The following is a 17,612-nucleotide window of genomic DNA, read 5'->3' on the forward strand; positions in this document are numbered from 1 at the left end:
GAAAACTAAAGATGGTTTCTCTACCTTTAAGGTTATGTAGATGTAAGAATTTCAGTAGGCATTGCTGTCTCACAACCAGCTAATAAGCAACACCTGCTGAAATTTCCACTTCTATACGACCATTAAAGATACAGCAGTTCTCTCCAATATTAGTTTTAGTAATCCCTTACTGGACCAGCTGAGGAGATTTTTGTATTTTGGTTTGGGTGTGAGTTCTGTAAGATGCTGAAAATGATGAGGCCCTTTATCTTTTAAGGAGCTGTTGCCTGCCGCACAGTGCTGCTAAGAGAACAAACAAGTGCACATACTTAGTGTTTCACTATGAAGCACAGACATGATAGTAGGCCTAAGGCATAGGTGAATAAAGTGTGTCCTGCGGGCTGCATACAGTCCCCTGGGCTATTTTTTTTGTGGGGCCCCAGGCATGCCCAGGGGCAAAACATGAAACCAAATGCTCTCTAAGGAGTGTGGGGGCATTTTGGAGGTCCTGGACTATTTTAGGCCAGGAAAGAACTTTTAAAAAGGAAAGATAGAGAGTGAAGAGGACTTCCTCTGCCAAAAACACTGTCCTGGCCCTTGAACAATGGGTCACATCTTATTATTAGAAAGGGGCTGTGCTGGACCTGAAATGATCCAAGGAAGGCTGTTAAAATGGCAAAATGCCCCCATGCCTGCAATATCTTGTTTTCAGGATGTGTGGTGTACAACCCTGCAAGGTCTCCTGGAGGTCACTGCAGACGTGGCCTGTTAGGCCAATCACAAAATCACAAGATTTGTTCTTTAGTATTCTAGAAAGGATTAAAATACAAAGAGTCCATGCATTTCATATTTTATAACTGAAGACTCTCTATCCCTTTTATTTTTTATTGCATCAAGTAAGTCCAGAACAGGGTAAATGTGACTTTCTAGGTATTGTTGGATCATAGCTCCCATAATCCCTTAGTCAGCTTAACCCAGCCATTCCCATGAGGAATGGTGGGAAATGCCATCAAACAGCATATAGAGGGCCACACATATTTGCTTCCTGATGAAAATACTGGGGAAATACTAGGAAAATACTGCTTGTACACAGTGGGAACCAGGGAGATTCGAATTCAATTCGACTCCAACTGGTTCCCACTGGGCTGAATAGATGTATTTCCAAATAAATCTATTCAGACCCCAAAACACCCCATTTTACCAGCGTCTTTTGATGCAGGTTAAATGGGTAAAAATCATGGCCACCCTTTCGATCACATCAGCAATTCAAATTAAGTGGGAACCATGGGGGTTTAAACTGGATCTTTTCAAATCATGATCCGGTTTAAAACGTAGTGGGAATGAGGCCATTTTAGATGAGGCCCATTTTCTATGTAGCCTGAAAAAACCTAGGTCTTCCATTGATGTTATTGCACATCTGGAGACAATCCAGGAACCTGCCTTAGTGTTACAGCAGGGAGCACCTTTTCAAGGGGACACAAACAGTCCATAATGCAGCACTTTAGGACTGCCTGTGCAGGGACGTAGCCAGGATTTTGGGAAGGGGGGTCCAGACTAAGTGCCACAATTATAATGAGGCTTGGGTGCGGCGGCGCAGCTTCACCACCATTCATTTATCTAATGGAAGGGGGGGTCCGGAAACACCCCCCCCTTTGGCTAGTCCCTGGCCTGTGGCCCAGATATACCAACTGGAAAGAGAAGACATGATGTAGCAAGAGAACACCACAGGCAGCTCTGCTCTCTCTTGTTGTGTCTAGAATGTCCTTTTAGCAGCTTTATCTACTGTTTATGCTATCACAGATGAATCTGAGTATGTATTTGTAAGATAAGATATAACTTGGCCTAGGCTTCCTTACAGTCTAATTATGGAACAAGAAACATGCATACACCATTGCAAAGTAATTTTCTCCGTTTACTAAACTGTCTGAGGACCTGTGGTCATTTTTTAAAGATGTTTTAAAGAATTCTGAAGATATCTTTCAGAAAAAAATATCTACTGTGTTCTATATCTGTTCAATCATTGTGCATTCATTCTAAGGTAGATGTGCAAAAGGAATAACCCAGAAATAATACTGTTCTAAGGAACCAATTTGTGTTAAATGGCTCATTTCGTATGTCAAATTCGACACTTTTTGTTTTTTCAGTTTACCAGAAGACATTTGTGAAATCCAAAGAATTGCCCAATTACCTGGTATTACCCCATATTAACCTGTTTGTGGAATAATAACTACTTTGGATTTCTGGTTCTTCTTCTTCTCATTTCTATTCTTCTTTTAATAAATGCTGACTATCCCTACCTATAAATGTTCTGGGAGATTAACTTTACCATTGTGCCAGGACTAACGAATCTATGCTTCCTCTAAAAGTGATTTTTTCAAACAATTACACAAAGTACATTAAAGTTTAAAAAATTACAATATACATATAATACACATACATACATACATACATACAACAATGTGCAAATTTCAATATACAAATTTTGTTACATACTCATTTAGCTTGAACAGGTGTTAGAATGGTGCACAATTTTACTTAAACCAATATAAATAGTTTGATGTCACCCCTGGAAAGCCAAAGATGTTAGTGCAAGATCCCCATAACTAGGGGGACAAGCAGAACACGGCACTTCCTACTTATGGTGCTTCTCCGATCCAATTCCCCCTAAAGAAAAAAAAATCATATAATTTTTACTTAGAGGAAAAATGTTGAGTGATCTCCATCAGACTAATAACTTTAATTTTTCCATTTTCCATATGTAGGGCTGATTTCACTGTGATTTAGCACCAAAAGCCACAAAAGTGAGACTTCATACAGAATTTAGCTTCATCAGATATTGAAGAGAATCCTGTTACATACCTATGTACAACTGACTTTATGTGCATGCATTTTGTTTTATTTTTTTATGTTCACTAGCTGCTTACACAATGTCCCAAAACACACCCCCAAGGTAGCTGTCAAGCCCCAGGGGTTCTGCCACTGCCATGTATGGTGGTAGGGAGATGACAAGGCAATGCATATCCCAGCACTGCAGCTGGGGAAAAAATTGAGGTTCCTCTCCCAGTGTATATGCTCTGTATACTTTTTACTAGGTTTGTGTGTTGTGTTGTGTGCCTTTAAGTCATTTCCAACTTTGGAGACCCTAAGGCAAACCAACCATGGGGTTTTCTTGGCAAGATTTGTTCAGAGGATGTTTGCCATTGCCTTTTCCTGGGGCTGAGAGAGTATGACTTGTCCTGGGTCACCCAGTGGTTTTATGGCCAAGCTGGGAATCAAACTGTGGTTTCCAGACATAGAGTCTAACACTCAAATGACTACAGCACTTGTTTTCATTATCTAGGATTGCAACCAATGAATTCAATAACTTTCCTATCCCCTGTGCCTGTGAAATATGTTTGAAGTTTATGGACAAAACCTAGAGAAATCTGATACAATATTTTCCATGGTGACAGAAAGAGCCTATGGTGATTTTCATACATCTTATATACCATGCTTTTTCTTATCTGGCAGATTCACAATACATTAAATTCAGAAAGTAGCAAAACTTTTTTGTGGGGGAATTTTGAATTATGAAAAGAGGTATATCAAATACTATTAAATGCAATGCAAAAGTCAACTGACTTTTATGACAAGTATTTAGCCCTTCTCCACTATATAGAGGTACAAATGTTGTTTTTTAAAAAAACTGGATTCCCATAAGATTTTACCAAGCATTGCTTTAGATATGGAGGTATATGGGCCAACAGTCAAGAGAAAAGGACTAAGACTTAAAAACAACAAATGCTAGGAGACTGAAAACTACATTTGTGCTTCATTATAACTTTGTACAAACAGTTATCAAAGCAGTTGCAAAACTAGTTGGACAAGACATTGGGCCCGGTACACACTGCCAGGAAGCGGTGACCTGGCGGCAATAGTAGGGCTAACAACTGCGCACCAACCACACGTTCCCAAACCCTATGACATGCGGGCGGCGCTATTATAGAATGCACCACCCACACGGGGGCCATGTAGATGATGCATGGCCAGCTGAACATCCACACGTCTCTTACAGAAAGCGGCATCAGAAAGCCCTTATCACACCGCAACAAGGAGCCACTCTAGATGGCTCCTTTTTTGCTATGCAGCGTTCCTGCATTATTTGGTTGCTGGCGCAATGCTGCACAGCAAAAGGAGGTAGCGCTTCCGTCTGTCTGTGTGTACAGCTCCTCAGTGACACTAGCCATAGAAGCCATTGCATAGTGGTTATGCAAGACAATTCTCTTGAATACCATCCTTACATCAATTGTGAAAATTCACAACTGACAGCATGATAGGCTTTGTGCTAGAGCTGAACTGGACAACATGTAGCTCTCCAGATGGTGTTGGACTGCAACTCCCATCATCCTTCAACACTGTTTATGTACTTATACTGTAAATGTACATGGCACTAGAAAGATAAACGGAAAATGGAGTGCATTAGATAACAAGATAAATGGATGGTCAGCCAACCAGGCTAGGGTTGCCAGATCAAGACTACAGTAGACACTGAGATTTCACGGGCAAAAACCTGAAACCTAGGGACACCCCCCCCCCTTGTGATGTCAAAAAGGCTGAGCCCTGGTGACATTCCAAGAGTAATACTACAAGAGTATTCCTGGCAAAGCCATTAAGCCTGCTACATTGAAAATTAACCGTAGTTGAAACTCAGGTCTAACAAATGAAGAGAAGACACAAGGCAGTGAGATGCAGGGCCGGCCCTGAGCATTAGTACCCCAACACAAGCAGATGTCATGTATGCTGACACACATGTGAAATCAGGTGGAATAAAAAACAGAAACTTACTTTGGTGCATAGTTGCATACCAAGTAAACAGCTCGTCGCAAACTGAGCCCCAGACATTCATGTTTTGGCATGTGTGAATTGCACAGCCAATTCGATTGGAAGTAGCCCCAAACCATCTGGAGAAACAGTAATATTCTTTTATTAAAAATTATATTGGAAAAAACATTCTTCTCTAGCACAAAAGCTCCAGGTTTGAGTAAAAGCATGATCTAGGAAAAATGGAAAATTTATCACCTGGGTATAATGTGTGCACATAGGCCCATAGCATCTCAGTGACACCTCGGATTCAATCCTGAGGATGGAAAGGCATAATCTTTACTTCATCATACCATGGCTTTACCAGCTGGAGAATGGATCGATTCTAGGTAAAAAGTAAGAAATGGGGGATAGATTCCTCAGTATCATTGATGTACAGACCACATCTGTATTATGGACTAATAACACAAGTGAACTCTCCATTTAAAAACTGACAGGCACTACCATTCCACAATCATGGTATCTGAAAAACTGAGCTCCTTTTTCAGTGACACTAAGTATAGTACTGGAATGAAATGGACTAATGTTGCTAGGGGGGGGTCACTATTTTCAATGCTACATAAGAATGAAAATAAGAATGAGCGGGGTTTTTACACACGGGGTTGTGCAGTGCAGAAAGGGATTTAAATCCCGGAAAAATCCAACAAGAGCCGGATCGTTTTCACACTACATCGGGGGCATTGAGCATTAATCTGGCATTAACCCAAACAGAAAGTGGACAAAATCAGCTGCTTTTTCTTTTGGGATTCTCCCAAAAGTAAAAAGCAGTCAATTTGTCCACTTTCTGTGTGGGATATTTTCGCATTAATGCTCAATGCCCTGATGAGTCTGAAAATGATCCCACTTTTGCGGGATTTTCTGGCATTTAAATCCCATTTCTGCATGGGATTTAGGCATTAGCATTGCATGTGTTAAATTCCAAAGAGAGAGAGAGATCTAAGTGTGTGTGTGTGTATGCCTTCAGGTCACCTGTCGATTTATGGTTACCCCATGAATTTCATAGGGCTTCTTAGGAAAGGAATACCAGAGTTGGTTTTTGCCAGTTCTTTCCTCTGAAATACACCCTATAGCACCTGTATTCATTGGCAGTTTTCCATGCAAGTAGTAACCAGAGCTGACCCTGCTTGGCTTCCAAGATCAGACAAGACCTGGTGCCATTAGACTATTTAGGTCAGGTCATCTGACATGCAAGTACAGTAAACACCTATATCATGAAGATATGTTTCCAGACTCACAGATAGTGAGAATTACAGGTCATAGCTGTGGTACACAGATCCCCAGGATAACACAGGATTCTGTCCTGTCTTTCCCTATGGCCTGTTAACAGACTGCCAAAATAAAGCTGCTTCGGGTCTCTTTGGAGGTATGCTATTTAAATGATGCATGCATCCTAAGAGTCCGGAGGTCGCACCAAAGCCACACTCAGTTCCTAAGCACTGGTAGCAGCTTCCGGATTCTTAGATGCATGCATCATTTAAATAGCATACCTCCAAAGAGACCCGAAGCAGCTTTTTTTGGCAGTCTGTAACAGGCCTTTGTATCCCTAAGGCTTTTCTTCCCTCAGAACAGTGAGGCTTCTCTGCACTGTCCATTTGGGACGTCCGGAGGACGTCCCATTTTAAAAAGGGGCGTCTCTTTAGACGCCCTGGCCTAGTACGGACTCCGTCCGTACAGATGGCGCCGGCCTTCTACATGGCCGGCGCCATCTTTGCGTATCGGACGCTGAGCGTCCGTACGCGTCGCGTCCTTTGTGACGTAGCGAGTGCGCCCTGGCGCCTTGCTACGTCGCAAACACGACTCGAAAGAAGCTCCATTTTGGAGCTTCTTTTTCAGTCTGCAGGGGAGCCGTGCCGTGTGGGGCTCCGGCTCCCCACGGACTAGCCGGCTGCGGCGGCAGACCGCCGCAAAGCGGCGGTCTGTACCCGCCGATACTCTAACTCGGATCTGTCCATACTTCTTTAAGCGCTTTACTATTAAATGTTTAATATACACTTGGTAGGCATTTCTGATGTCATACTTAATAATCACTTCAGGCCACTCCTTTGAGAACAAGAAGAAAATAACTTTTATTTGCAGAAAGAACTGTGTGGTATTTCTTTTAGTAGTTGTTGGTTCTCAAAGCTGTGGTCACAAAGTGTATTACTTCAGGGTTACAAACTGACTTGCTTCAGTTCACTTAATAGTTTCAGTTACACTTACACTGTGTTTTAGTTGTTCGCATGCACCTTCCTTTAAAGCTCTTCATTAGGAGTATAAAGCCTATGAATCTTTAGCTTATTTACAGTTCTACAGATTAATGTGGATCTGAGTCTTTCTTGGTTTTCCACTGCTCAAAGAACTTATCACTTTTAAACTGATTTCACAGAACTCTCGTGTCCTTCCAAAATCCTCCTCCTTATATAGGAATCTGTATATTATTTATTTATTATTATTATTTATTTATTATTTTATTATTTTATAGCCTGCAATTTCAAGGTAACTAACAATGCAATGAAATATGAAAGCATGACTAACTTAACAACTTCTGGAATAATTTCCTCTTTCCTTGGATGTGTACAGTGGGTAGGATATTTATTTTAAAAAGAACTAACGCTGTGTTGTATGAGACCACTACAATAAAAAATATTTGAAAAATGGTTAAAGAATGGGCTGGGAAAGTCAGACAAGAAGAATCCTAAATGGCAAGAACCTTCACAGTTTGGGACTTACTCAGAGACAAAAAACAATTTTTAATGGACAAAGGGGAACTTTCTGCATAGAGACAGCATTTTCGTCCAGAAAATAACCTTGCTATACAGAAAACAAGAAAATGCTGTTTCCTGTATAGGAAAATACTATTTTCTGCCATTAAAAAATGTATTTTCTTTCTTTTTGGTTTTTGAAAAGTATTCTCCATTCCTTCTCAGTCCATAGGGACACAGATACATCCCAATTATCTTCAAAATGGTTGCAATTTTTTATTAGTGTTCCTACAGAGAAAATTCTTTATTCGTGCCTCTGACAATGAAATTATGAAGACTTACATCCCTAGTTCAACTGAGAGTGTGCAGAACTAAGTTTGTTCAGAGTTCATGAAATGAAAACCTCTTCAACTTATCCACCTACCTCAGTGCGTACAGACAGATTTGTCCCAGAAATCTCATAAGTATGAGGGCCATGGTCCCAAATGCAGGTAGCAGCCCATGCTTCAGCAGATTTGGCTAAATTTCATCCCACACCTGGCAAAATACAGATCATTAGTTTCTATTAAACACAAAGGAGGGGAATAATTCAGAAATAGGAATCATATTGGAGAAAGCATGAGAAAGGAAGAGGTGGTAGCAGCTGCATGTAGTGTGACATTTGTACGTCTAGTTTGGTGCTCCATATTGCTTACTCTCAGCCGGATGGATTGACTCGTTCCCACTTACCCTCAAACTGTAGCATAACATTACAACACTTCTGTGATATAGGTGAGATTAAGGGGTGACTTCGAGGATTTTCTTGTTTTCTTAATCTCATTCAACACTAAAATATTATCTACTATATAAAGACTGCATAGAGACTGCTGTCTACTTGCACTGAATGTGTAATCTCTCATGAGATAAGAGCGTTCTGATTTTTTCAGAGATTTCTATTTCCCAAGGTATTTCTAATTTCAACACTTTTATTCCTTTTCCTTTCCCCATAAAACCTTTGGTTCATTTGGTATGAAACTTAATACTGATGAGCCCAATTTCAGAGGCTACATAATCATGTTTGTCCACCATTAAGTAGGGGGCCGCCTCAATTGGTTGGGCACAGGCAGTGTTAGTTTGTTCTAACCATTTGAACTGTCAGGGATTGGCCTGGATCATGGGGATCCATATCTGTGTGTGTCCTCCAGCTCAGGGTTTAAAAATCAGTGACTTGGAGGAAAAATGGAAGTTGGATCCAGTTACATAGCAAATGGAAAGGGCCGCACAGGGTGATGAGGCTGTGGCAAAAACCTTCACTTAAGCCACTAAATACACATGCACAGTTTCTTTCTCATCCTTAGTAAAGGGGATTATTTCTAAGGCACATGATTAAAGATGCACTGATCAGTTTCATGCAAGAGTAATATGCTGTTTCAATGGAAGAAGAGTTGTGATGGATAGGACCAAACCCACCTCTAGCATCCCATCCCACAGTAAGATGTCTATGGAATAACCATAATACCAGATATCTAGAGAAGCTCAAAAGCAGAGAATGAGAGCAAGAGCACTGAACTAACCAAAGGAACTGACTATGCAAAACAAGATGGTTTTTTAATCGTGTCTTCTCTGTCAGCAATGCAATGTCTACACTGTGATATTAAGTACTTTGTAACAATGCAGAAATATTTTATGGTAATACCAGTAAAGTGAATGTACAAGCATTCCATTCCATTCATAAGAAACCTTTCTATATGTGTATATAAAAATACAGTTAAAAGCTAAACAACTTACTTCAAATGAATACCACACCTTTTTTAGAACTATCTTTTCAGAGTTTATACATTATTGCCCCCCACCATAAAGTACACATTATAGTCCTTCATGCAGCTATACACCATGGCATAGATACGATAGAGTCTATTTTTATTGGAAGAATTCCACATTATTATCCAAAGCTTACATACTGCAGCAGTAAGGTCTTCACGTGTAGGAAGATTTTGACATGGATCACTTTTTACTGGGAAAACAAATGAATAAGCTTAAGATGGAGGGAAACAAACAACCTCTGTGCCCTACATACATACATCATGAGATGTGACAGAATGTAGTCCCATGAGATTATGAGAATGGTATTCTGTGAAATGCTGGAGTGGTCTTTCAATGGGAAAAAAAAGATGAGTGAATTTTCTTTGCCTCGTGTCTTGTTAAATTCTTCATCTATTCAGGGACGAGGCAGCCGGGGGGGGGGAGGAGTCTTGGGGGTCCGGAACCCCCCCCCCTCTCATTAGAAAATGAATGGTGTGTCCGCTGCGCCGCCGCACCCAAGCCCCATATAATGGTGGCACTTAGTCTGGACCCCCCCCCTTCCTAAAAATCCTGGCTATGTCCCTGATCTATTTCAGACTAGACTCAGAAGCAACCCAATTAACACAAGGCACAACACTATCCACAGTGAAAGAGATCCATTTTGAAAAATCTCTCCCCCCCCCCCAGTCTTTTTTGTTATAACAGTGATAAAATAACTATGGCCTACAGTGTTGAAATCTGTCACCACCCAATCCCTCACCACTGGCTATTCTGGACTAAAACGAAGGGGAGTTTTAGGCGACAATTTTGTTTGAAGCCCCATCAGAAACTCATCCTCTGGAGTTGGACAATTCAGTCTCAGAGGAGTCAGATGTCCAGGAATTTACAGCTCCTGATGACAGAGGCTGAGACAGTAGGAGGCCTTGATCCCCAGCAGGATGTGGAAGAAGCTGAAAGACATGCTGCCATCCTTTACAAATTTATCAAAGGGACAAGGAGAAGATTACGAAGACCTAGTGATGTCAGATAGGAAACACTGACTAATTAGGAACTACATATCTTGAGCCTACTGCCTATAAATACCCAGCAGCTCCCGGGTGTGTTCTGTTGTTTTTCAGACATCTTGTCTATGTGACTGCCAGTACTCCTTGTCATTTGGTGTTGCTTGATTTGAACTGGATACAATTTCACAATTTTGTTTACTCCTTGCGGGGCTTAATGTATCGGGACTACTGACTTGATGTAACATCTTCGGACTGGCTAACAACCACTTCTTACTTCTTACTACTATGTGGGGCTAATCGGTGATTGGCCAGGACGGATAACAGCTCTTGCATGCCAACCACCTGCTTTCTAGGCCCTTGCTGACTGAAGCATAGGACAAGGCCCGTATTCCCCAGCTGAAGAAGCCCAGGTGGCAGATGGAATTGGGATTGGAAATATAGCATGCATATTCTCCATCATTTCACATAAGAAAAACCAGGACAAAGGATACCAGCAGCAGACGGACAGGTCAGTTGCAGTGGTGTAGAAGGAAGAATACAAGCAGGTAGTACTATATCAAATACAACTTCACCAGGGTTCCTACTTCCAACATTTCACATATGAAAACTAGGACCACATGTGGCTAAGCAACATCAGAGTGAGGTCAAAATGGCAAAAGTTTTATAAGGAAACAACATACAAGAGCAGTTTGCTTTTACTGAGCCTGCTGGGAAAGGCAAGATTTCATCCAATCTTTCCTTTTCACCCTGCTAGTGAAACTGAGTGCAAAACTAATTTTGCATTTGAATTCAATGTGCAACAACTGAAACAATCTGAGAATAAAGGGTGAAAGTGGAAGGAGGAGAGGAAACTTGAGCATTTTAAAAGAAGCTAAAAACAGAGGATTATCTCTTGGACTATGGTCCCATACAGACAGGCCAAAAATAAAGCTGCTTTGGGTCACTTGGAGTATGCTGTCTTAAATGACACCATGCATCTTAAGATGCCAGAAGCTGTGCCAAGCTGAGCTTCAGTCTTTAGGACTAGAGCGTGGCTTTGGATGTGGCTTCTGGCCTCTTAGGAGCATGCACATTCAAACAGAATACCTCCAAAGTGACCTGAAGCAGCTTTATTTTGCCTGGTGTATGGGTTCTATCCCTGCCAACTGGACAGTCAGAAGGTATGAGCATGGGAGAAACGGATCTTAATGTTTCCTGCAGAAATTCCCTGGTAAGTTTGATTTGAGAGGAATTATTACATTAGAAAATAAGATGCAGGCATGATGCTGTTACTCTTTTTCCGCAGCACCAGAGCAGCTCAGGGAAGAGGGAGATTTATTATAGGAGTTTATCACTGGGGGAGAAAGCGTCATGCTCCCTTTTTTTTTCTGTTACCATTGTGCAAAGCGAAGAAGATGATCACACGACGTCAGGATGATCACGGCCCAGAAGTTATCAAAATGTCCATGTTCCCGTCAACATTGTATTAACTATTTAAATCGTTAATAAACATCTCAAAAGCACAACTAAATGTTATTGCCACAAAATGCTATTCGAAATAACAGCAAGGACGGGCGGGGGAGGGGAGAACCACCAGGACTCTTTTGCGCATGTGCAAAGATACAAAAATGGAACCATAACTCTCAGGTATGTACACTAAAGCGCATTATTCTGTAATCAAAATTGGAACTGCGTCCGTTTTTTGGTTTAGGTGTGATCATCTCCTGTTACTGTTTTGTTGCTATTGTGCATTGGTAACAGAAAAAAAACAGGAGTATGATGCTTTCTCCCCGTGTGATAAGCTCCTATAGGGGATCAATGAAGAGAAAAGGATGTTAAATACTCCCTCATACAGACCAGGGCTAAAGCCTCTCCTCTACAGCTGTTTATGAGGAGAAGTGACTGAGTCTCCAGCAAGTGATCTCCTGCAACCATGTGCACCTTCACCCTAAAGAAGAAATATAGCCTCATACCTTTAAAAGGGTAGTCATATCAGTACACTCTTATTCCACTGCCATTATAAAATAGGTCCAAGAAATCTTTGATGTTAGGGAGAAAAGCTTTTGCACCTTAGCTTTGCCTGTTATGGAGTTAAATTGCCTCTGATAAAATTATCTGTTCACCCACAGGTTGCCTCATGATCAGGGAATGATAGAGTTGGAGGAGCCACAAAGGCCATCTGGACCAAACCTCTGCTATGCCAAGAATATACAATTATAGCACCCTTGAAGATACCCTTCTAACCTTTGTTTAATGACTTCCATGAAATTCTCTGAGACAATCTATTTTATTATCAAACAGTTTCTTACAGTAAAGTTCTTCTCATGTTTTGGTAGAATCTCTGTTCTTGCAATTTGAATCCATTGATTTCGTATTCTAGTCTCTGGAGCAGCAGAAAAATACCATCTCTACAATCCACTTCATCAGATATTTAAAGATGACAACCATATCACCTCTCCTTCTTCTCTTCTCTAAGGTGAAACATATCTATCTCCCAAAACCATTCCCATAGGGCTTGGTTTTCAGACCTTATCTTTTTGGCTGACCTCCTCCAAATATGTTTCCAGTATGTCAGGGTATTCCTGTGAACTCTGGTGCCCAGAACTGGACACAATACGGGTATTATGGTTATACAAACATTCCTTGATCACCAAAATTGTAACACCGGTTTTAAAGTACTCATTTGGTACCTACAACCTACTCAGCAATCAACCAGATTGGGTCAGAATTAATATAGAAGAAACTGTTTCTCTATAGTGCAGACTCCTCCCTCTTTTTCAATGCATACTAAGTGATGAAAACACATGAGCCAGGGGAATATGAGACAGACCAAGTGGGGCGGCCAGCGGAAACAGCGAGGAGACACCTGGAGCGGAGCACCCGTAACAAATGCAAAACCAGTCCAACCACAAGGCTGAAAGAGACACAGAGAAAAAAAAATAAATAGAGGAAGGAGCCCACCAAGAGCAAGGCAGGGCACACGCAGACCAGCAGGAAACGACCAACTTAAAAATCTATAGCAAGTCGGCAGCAGGATGGTATCCCTGGTGAATTTCTCAAGTAAAGAGTGTACTATGTGACAGCCTTGAGGCAGAGATTAAAATTCCATACAATCAACATGGTTCTCTGTGAATCAGCACATACAAATAACACGCACTGGGTGAAAACAGCAGTGCTTGCAAAAACAAATATGAGCTCCCAGATTTTGCGAGCTACCAAAGGCTTGATCTGCAAATCAAGATCGCTGAATTCAGTTGAATATAAACCACTTGTCAATATTAAAAAAAAAAAAAAACAGGCCTTGTCTGCAACTGTCCCCTGAACCTGCAGTTAATGCAGCCTCTGTTTCCGTGCCAACACATGGCGTCTGGAGAGGCATCCTGCTGAGTCACATCACATCCACTGTTACCACAGGTTGCTCACTTCGGGAGGTCAGGACAAAGCACCAGCCTTGATTAACACATGACTGAAGCACCTCATTCTGACCTCAGAACAAGTAACACTGGCAGTGGCAGTGGCTGCCAGCATGGAAACAGAATGCTCTGCGTCTTCCTGGATGTTCCAGGCTAAGCAGGTCCAATTGTAAAATTGTATTAAGTCTATAAAACCTGTTTCTTGTGTGTAACATGCCAGACACATCCAGATTGCTCAAACCAGAACATTTAGCAGTCCGTAGTATCTGTTGAAATATATGGACCATATTTAAAATGGATTGATTCTCTTCCGGTTAGCTTCTTCACTGTTCAACTTCACAAGCACACTTAGAAATTAAAAACAATGTGTCCTGGTTGATCCCAATCTTGGTATTTAATATGTCTTCATATTTAATTACTGTATTTCTGGGCATATAAGACTACTTTTTTTAACCCAGGAAAATCTTCTCAAAAGTCGGGGGTCATCATACGGCCGGGGGTCATCTGATAGTAGGTTCTGAAACCTTTATCTGAGCCGGACTAGAATCTGCGGTCGCCGCATATGGTAGGGGGAGCTCAAAAACGGCTGTGGGGTATGGAAAAAAAGCTGTGTTTGCACACCAGTCTGATAGTCCTTGGAGACGGGAGGGGGGCAGGCAGGGAGAGCTGACCAATGCAAGTAGGTTTTGTATACAACAGGTTGTTGCCTGCTAAGTACTTGCATGTCAGAAGCATTTGAATTAAAATTACCATATTGAATTCAAATCTGATATTTTTAAAAATTTTTTTGGTGGGCGTTGGAAGAGGGGTAGTCTTGTACGGCGAGTATATCCCAAACTCGATTTTAACTGGAAAAGTTGGGAGTCGTACTATATGCCGGGAAATAATGGTAGATGTATTCCAAAAAATGCGGACTTATAGTTTCTTCATAGCTGTTTTCTGAAATCTTCGTTTTTTTATTATTTTTTGACTATGTCAATTTTTATTAATGACTAAGCCAAGGTGTATTGTCCTCTCTTTAAGGGCAGAACAAGACCATCCTGTAATCCCAAACACCTCAGTCTTATATAATTTGCTTATACCAAGTGGAAATAATCTTGCCTAAAACCTGGGAAACCTGGTGTCATCAAGAGTTGAGGCTTATTGAGCTAAATGGTCCAATCAATCTGGCTCATTGCAAGGCAGTTTCCTGTCTCAGAAGTGTTAAATGCTACATAGAAGGTCCTTTAACCCCCAAACTGACCTAAGGAATAGTGGGGGCAGTGATGAGTTAAAATTCAGTCCTAATTGCTCCTGTACTTACAGTGGGGAGCACCATCTTATCCCTCTCACAGCTCACAACTACTGAACACATTTATATAAGAGACCTAAATAGTGCACAGGAGATTCAAGAGAGCCCTCCAGCTGCCTGCTCCCACCTTCGAGGTGCATGACATTATGTCCCTGGACGTTGTTCACATCTATCTCCAGTTTCACAGAGGTACATGCAGATGGTGGTCTGAAAATTTCAGATTTTGAGGCATTTCAGAATTTCAGTTAAAAGAGACTCACCAGTAGTAACATCTCAAATAACAGAAGCCTTTCTGCATTGAGATCTAATTTTGGGACTTGGGTAGTAATGAAACATTAACATATGCCTAATTCTGATGACTGGCTTTCAGAAGAGGTCTGGTTGCATTTATTTTTGGGGATACTTTTTTTTTAAAAAAATGGTTTTTCACAATATTAAATCTGCAAGGCTGTACTATTCATCTAGTCAAATCAGTTCTATGAAAACTAGAAGTACTCATGCCAAAACCATTTTTAAAAGGTCATTACTTTTTTTCTTTTTCTAGAACTTCAGGAAGTCCTTGGCACTAAGAAGATGTTTATTATATTCATTCAAAGGATTTCTGGCTTGATTTTCAAAAAAATTAAGTAATCAGTTTTTTCTCAGACTAATGACCGCTTGATGCACAGAAATTCATTATGTACATTATCTCTTTAGGGACATGTAGGAAGACTCACAAGGCTTTCACACTGCACAGTTATCAGCACTATGTCTCGGTTTTAACTGGCCATAGAAGCATCTTAGGAAACCTGGGATTTTTAGTTAAAGGAGAGGTATTGAGAATTTTTTACCCAGAGAGTTGTAGTGCTTCATCAAACTACAACTCCCAGGACTCCCCTGGATGTTGCCATGACAGTTAAAATCAGTAACTGTTTGCCGTTTGAATTGTTTTAAAAAGCTGCATTTTTAAAGAATCCGACTTACTCCTGCTGTGTTGAAGTCTATTTCAGGATGCAGTCAGGTATTATCACAGGGGAAAATGCAACCATGGCCACAACTCAACTGCATCCAGCCTAAAACCCACTTACAAGCCATGCTTAGATGCCCACTTAACAAAGTCACGAGTTTCGTAACTTTGCAAATTGGCCAGCTGAGGGCAGACTCTAGCCAGGTTTTAGTTGACAGGCATTTGGACAGCAGCATCAGCGCATTTTTCCCTGTGATAATACTCGCTACATCCCAAAATACACTTCAATATGGTAGGGTAATTAGACGTTATAAAAAATGAGATAAGTTCCCTAGTTATGTTTCTTGGTTGATATGCTCAGAGGGAGCAGCTTCTAATATTACATTTCCCCTTTAAAAATATAATGAAACTTGTTGGGTTAAACCAAAAGTCTACAGCAGCATTGATGCAGTGGCCAACCAGATATTTATGTGAGCCCCAGCATTTGGAGGAACAAATTTACAAGTTACTACAATGTTTTCTCTCTCTTATTAGAGTGGTGACTATGCCAGTACACACCGCCAGGAACGGTGTCCTGCGGCAATAGTAGGGCTCAGGCCACGCACCACTGCATGGTCCTGAACCCTGCTATGTGCAGGCAGTGCCATAATTGCATGGCACCACACACACGGGGCGTGTCTATGACATGTGGGCGTCTAGAGCCCTACATGTTTCTAGAGGAAGTGCTGCTCTAAGCAGCTCCTTTTTTGTGCGCACCTGCCATTGATTGCTGCGGTAACGCTGCACAGCAAAAGGGGTGTGTTTTCTGTCTTGGTCCAAAGTTACATGTAAACCAATGCAATCACATACCTTCCATTCACAGATGGAAACCAAAGATACATGTGGCCAAGCACATGAGAGTATTTCATGTTGGCAGAAATTATTCAGAGCAAGGTCACCTATACAGTTCACAACATTAGACACATGACAGTCATCTAAAGAATGCAAGTGTGATTTCCCCAAACAAGTCCAGGTGCCAGCCTCAAGGGAAAACGACACAACCGCCAAGAAACGAACAGCAACCGGGAGCGAAGCCAGGGGATGCAGTGGGGTTCAGTGTGAACTTTAATTTCTTTGGAGGGAGTTTCTCTCGGTGTTCCAATCATTCAGTTGCCTTTCACTCTTTCCCCTGTATAATATCTTTGGTGGTATGGTAACCATAGTCAAATGCCACTGGGCGAATTTCTCAAATAAATAAGAAGCGGCGGAATTATGGTCCCTCAGAAGTGTTATTTTTAGAATGCTGAAGGCTCTTAAAAAGTACAGTAAAAGTAAAGTTTTAGTCATGTCTTATAACTAATTTTGTAAAAACATTCACTAAAATCCTATATGACCTGTTATTTTGCATAACTTACATATACCCAGCTAGGTAGCAAGAGGCACTAAGAAACCCTTTAGTGAATGGCAAAGAGGCATAGTGGCAACACCAGCAAGAGTACCCAATGTGCATGATATCTAATGTGCACAGAATGCATCACAATGCAATGTGCATCAGACCAATGCTTCTACACAGACCCCATAATCCTTATGATACTCTAAAGCTGTGGTCCCAAAACGGTGCTCTTTAAGGGGCTTTGGACTCAGCTCCAGAATCCCAGTTTATTGGCCAACATGGCTCAGGCTTTGGGAGCTGAGACC

General features: G+C 41.3%; 1 pseudogene; it reads right to left on the bottom strand.

Annotated features, from left to right (window-relative positions):
• Window positions 1–2,510: 2,510 nt before the first annotated feature.
• LOC121929138 overlaps window positions 2,511–17,612 on the bottom strand; it is a 40,470-nt pseudogene continuing 25,368 nt past the window's right edge.

This window comes from Sceloporus undulatus, chromosome 4, assembly GCF_019175285.1.
Source record: "Sceloporus undulatus isolate JIND9_A2432 ecotype Alabama chromosome 4, SceUnd_v1.1, whole genome shotgun sequence".
In the NCBI taxonomy this organism is placed as follows: Eukaryota; Metazoa; Chordata; class Lepidosauria; order Squamata; family Phrynosomatidae; genus Sceloporus; species Sceloporus undulatus.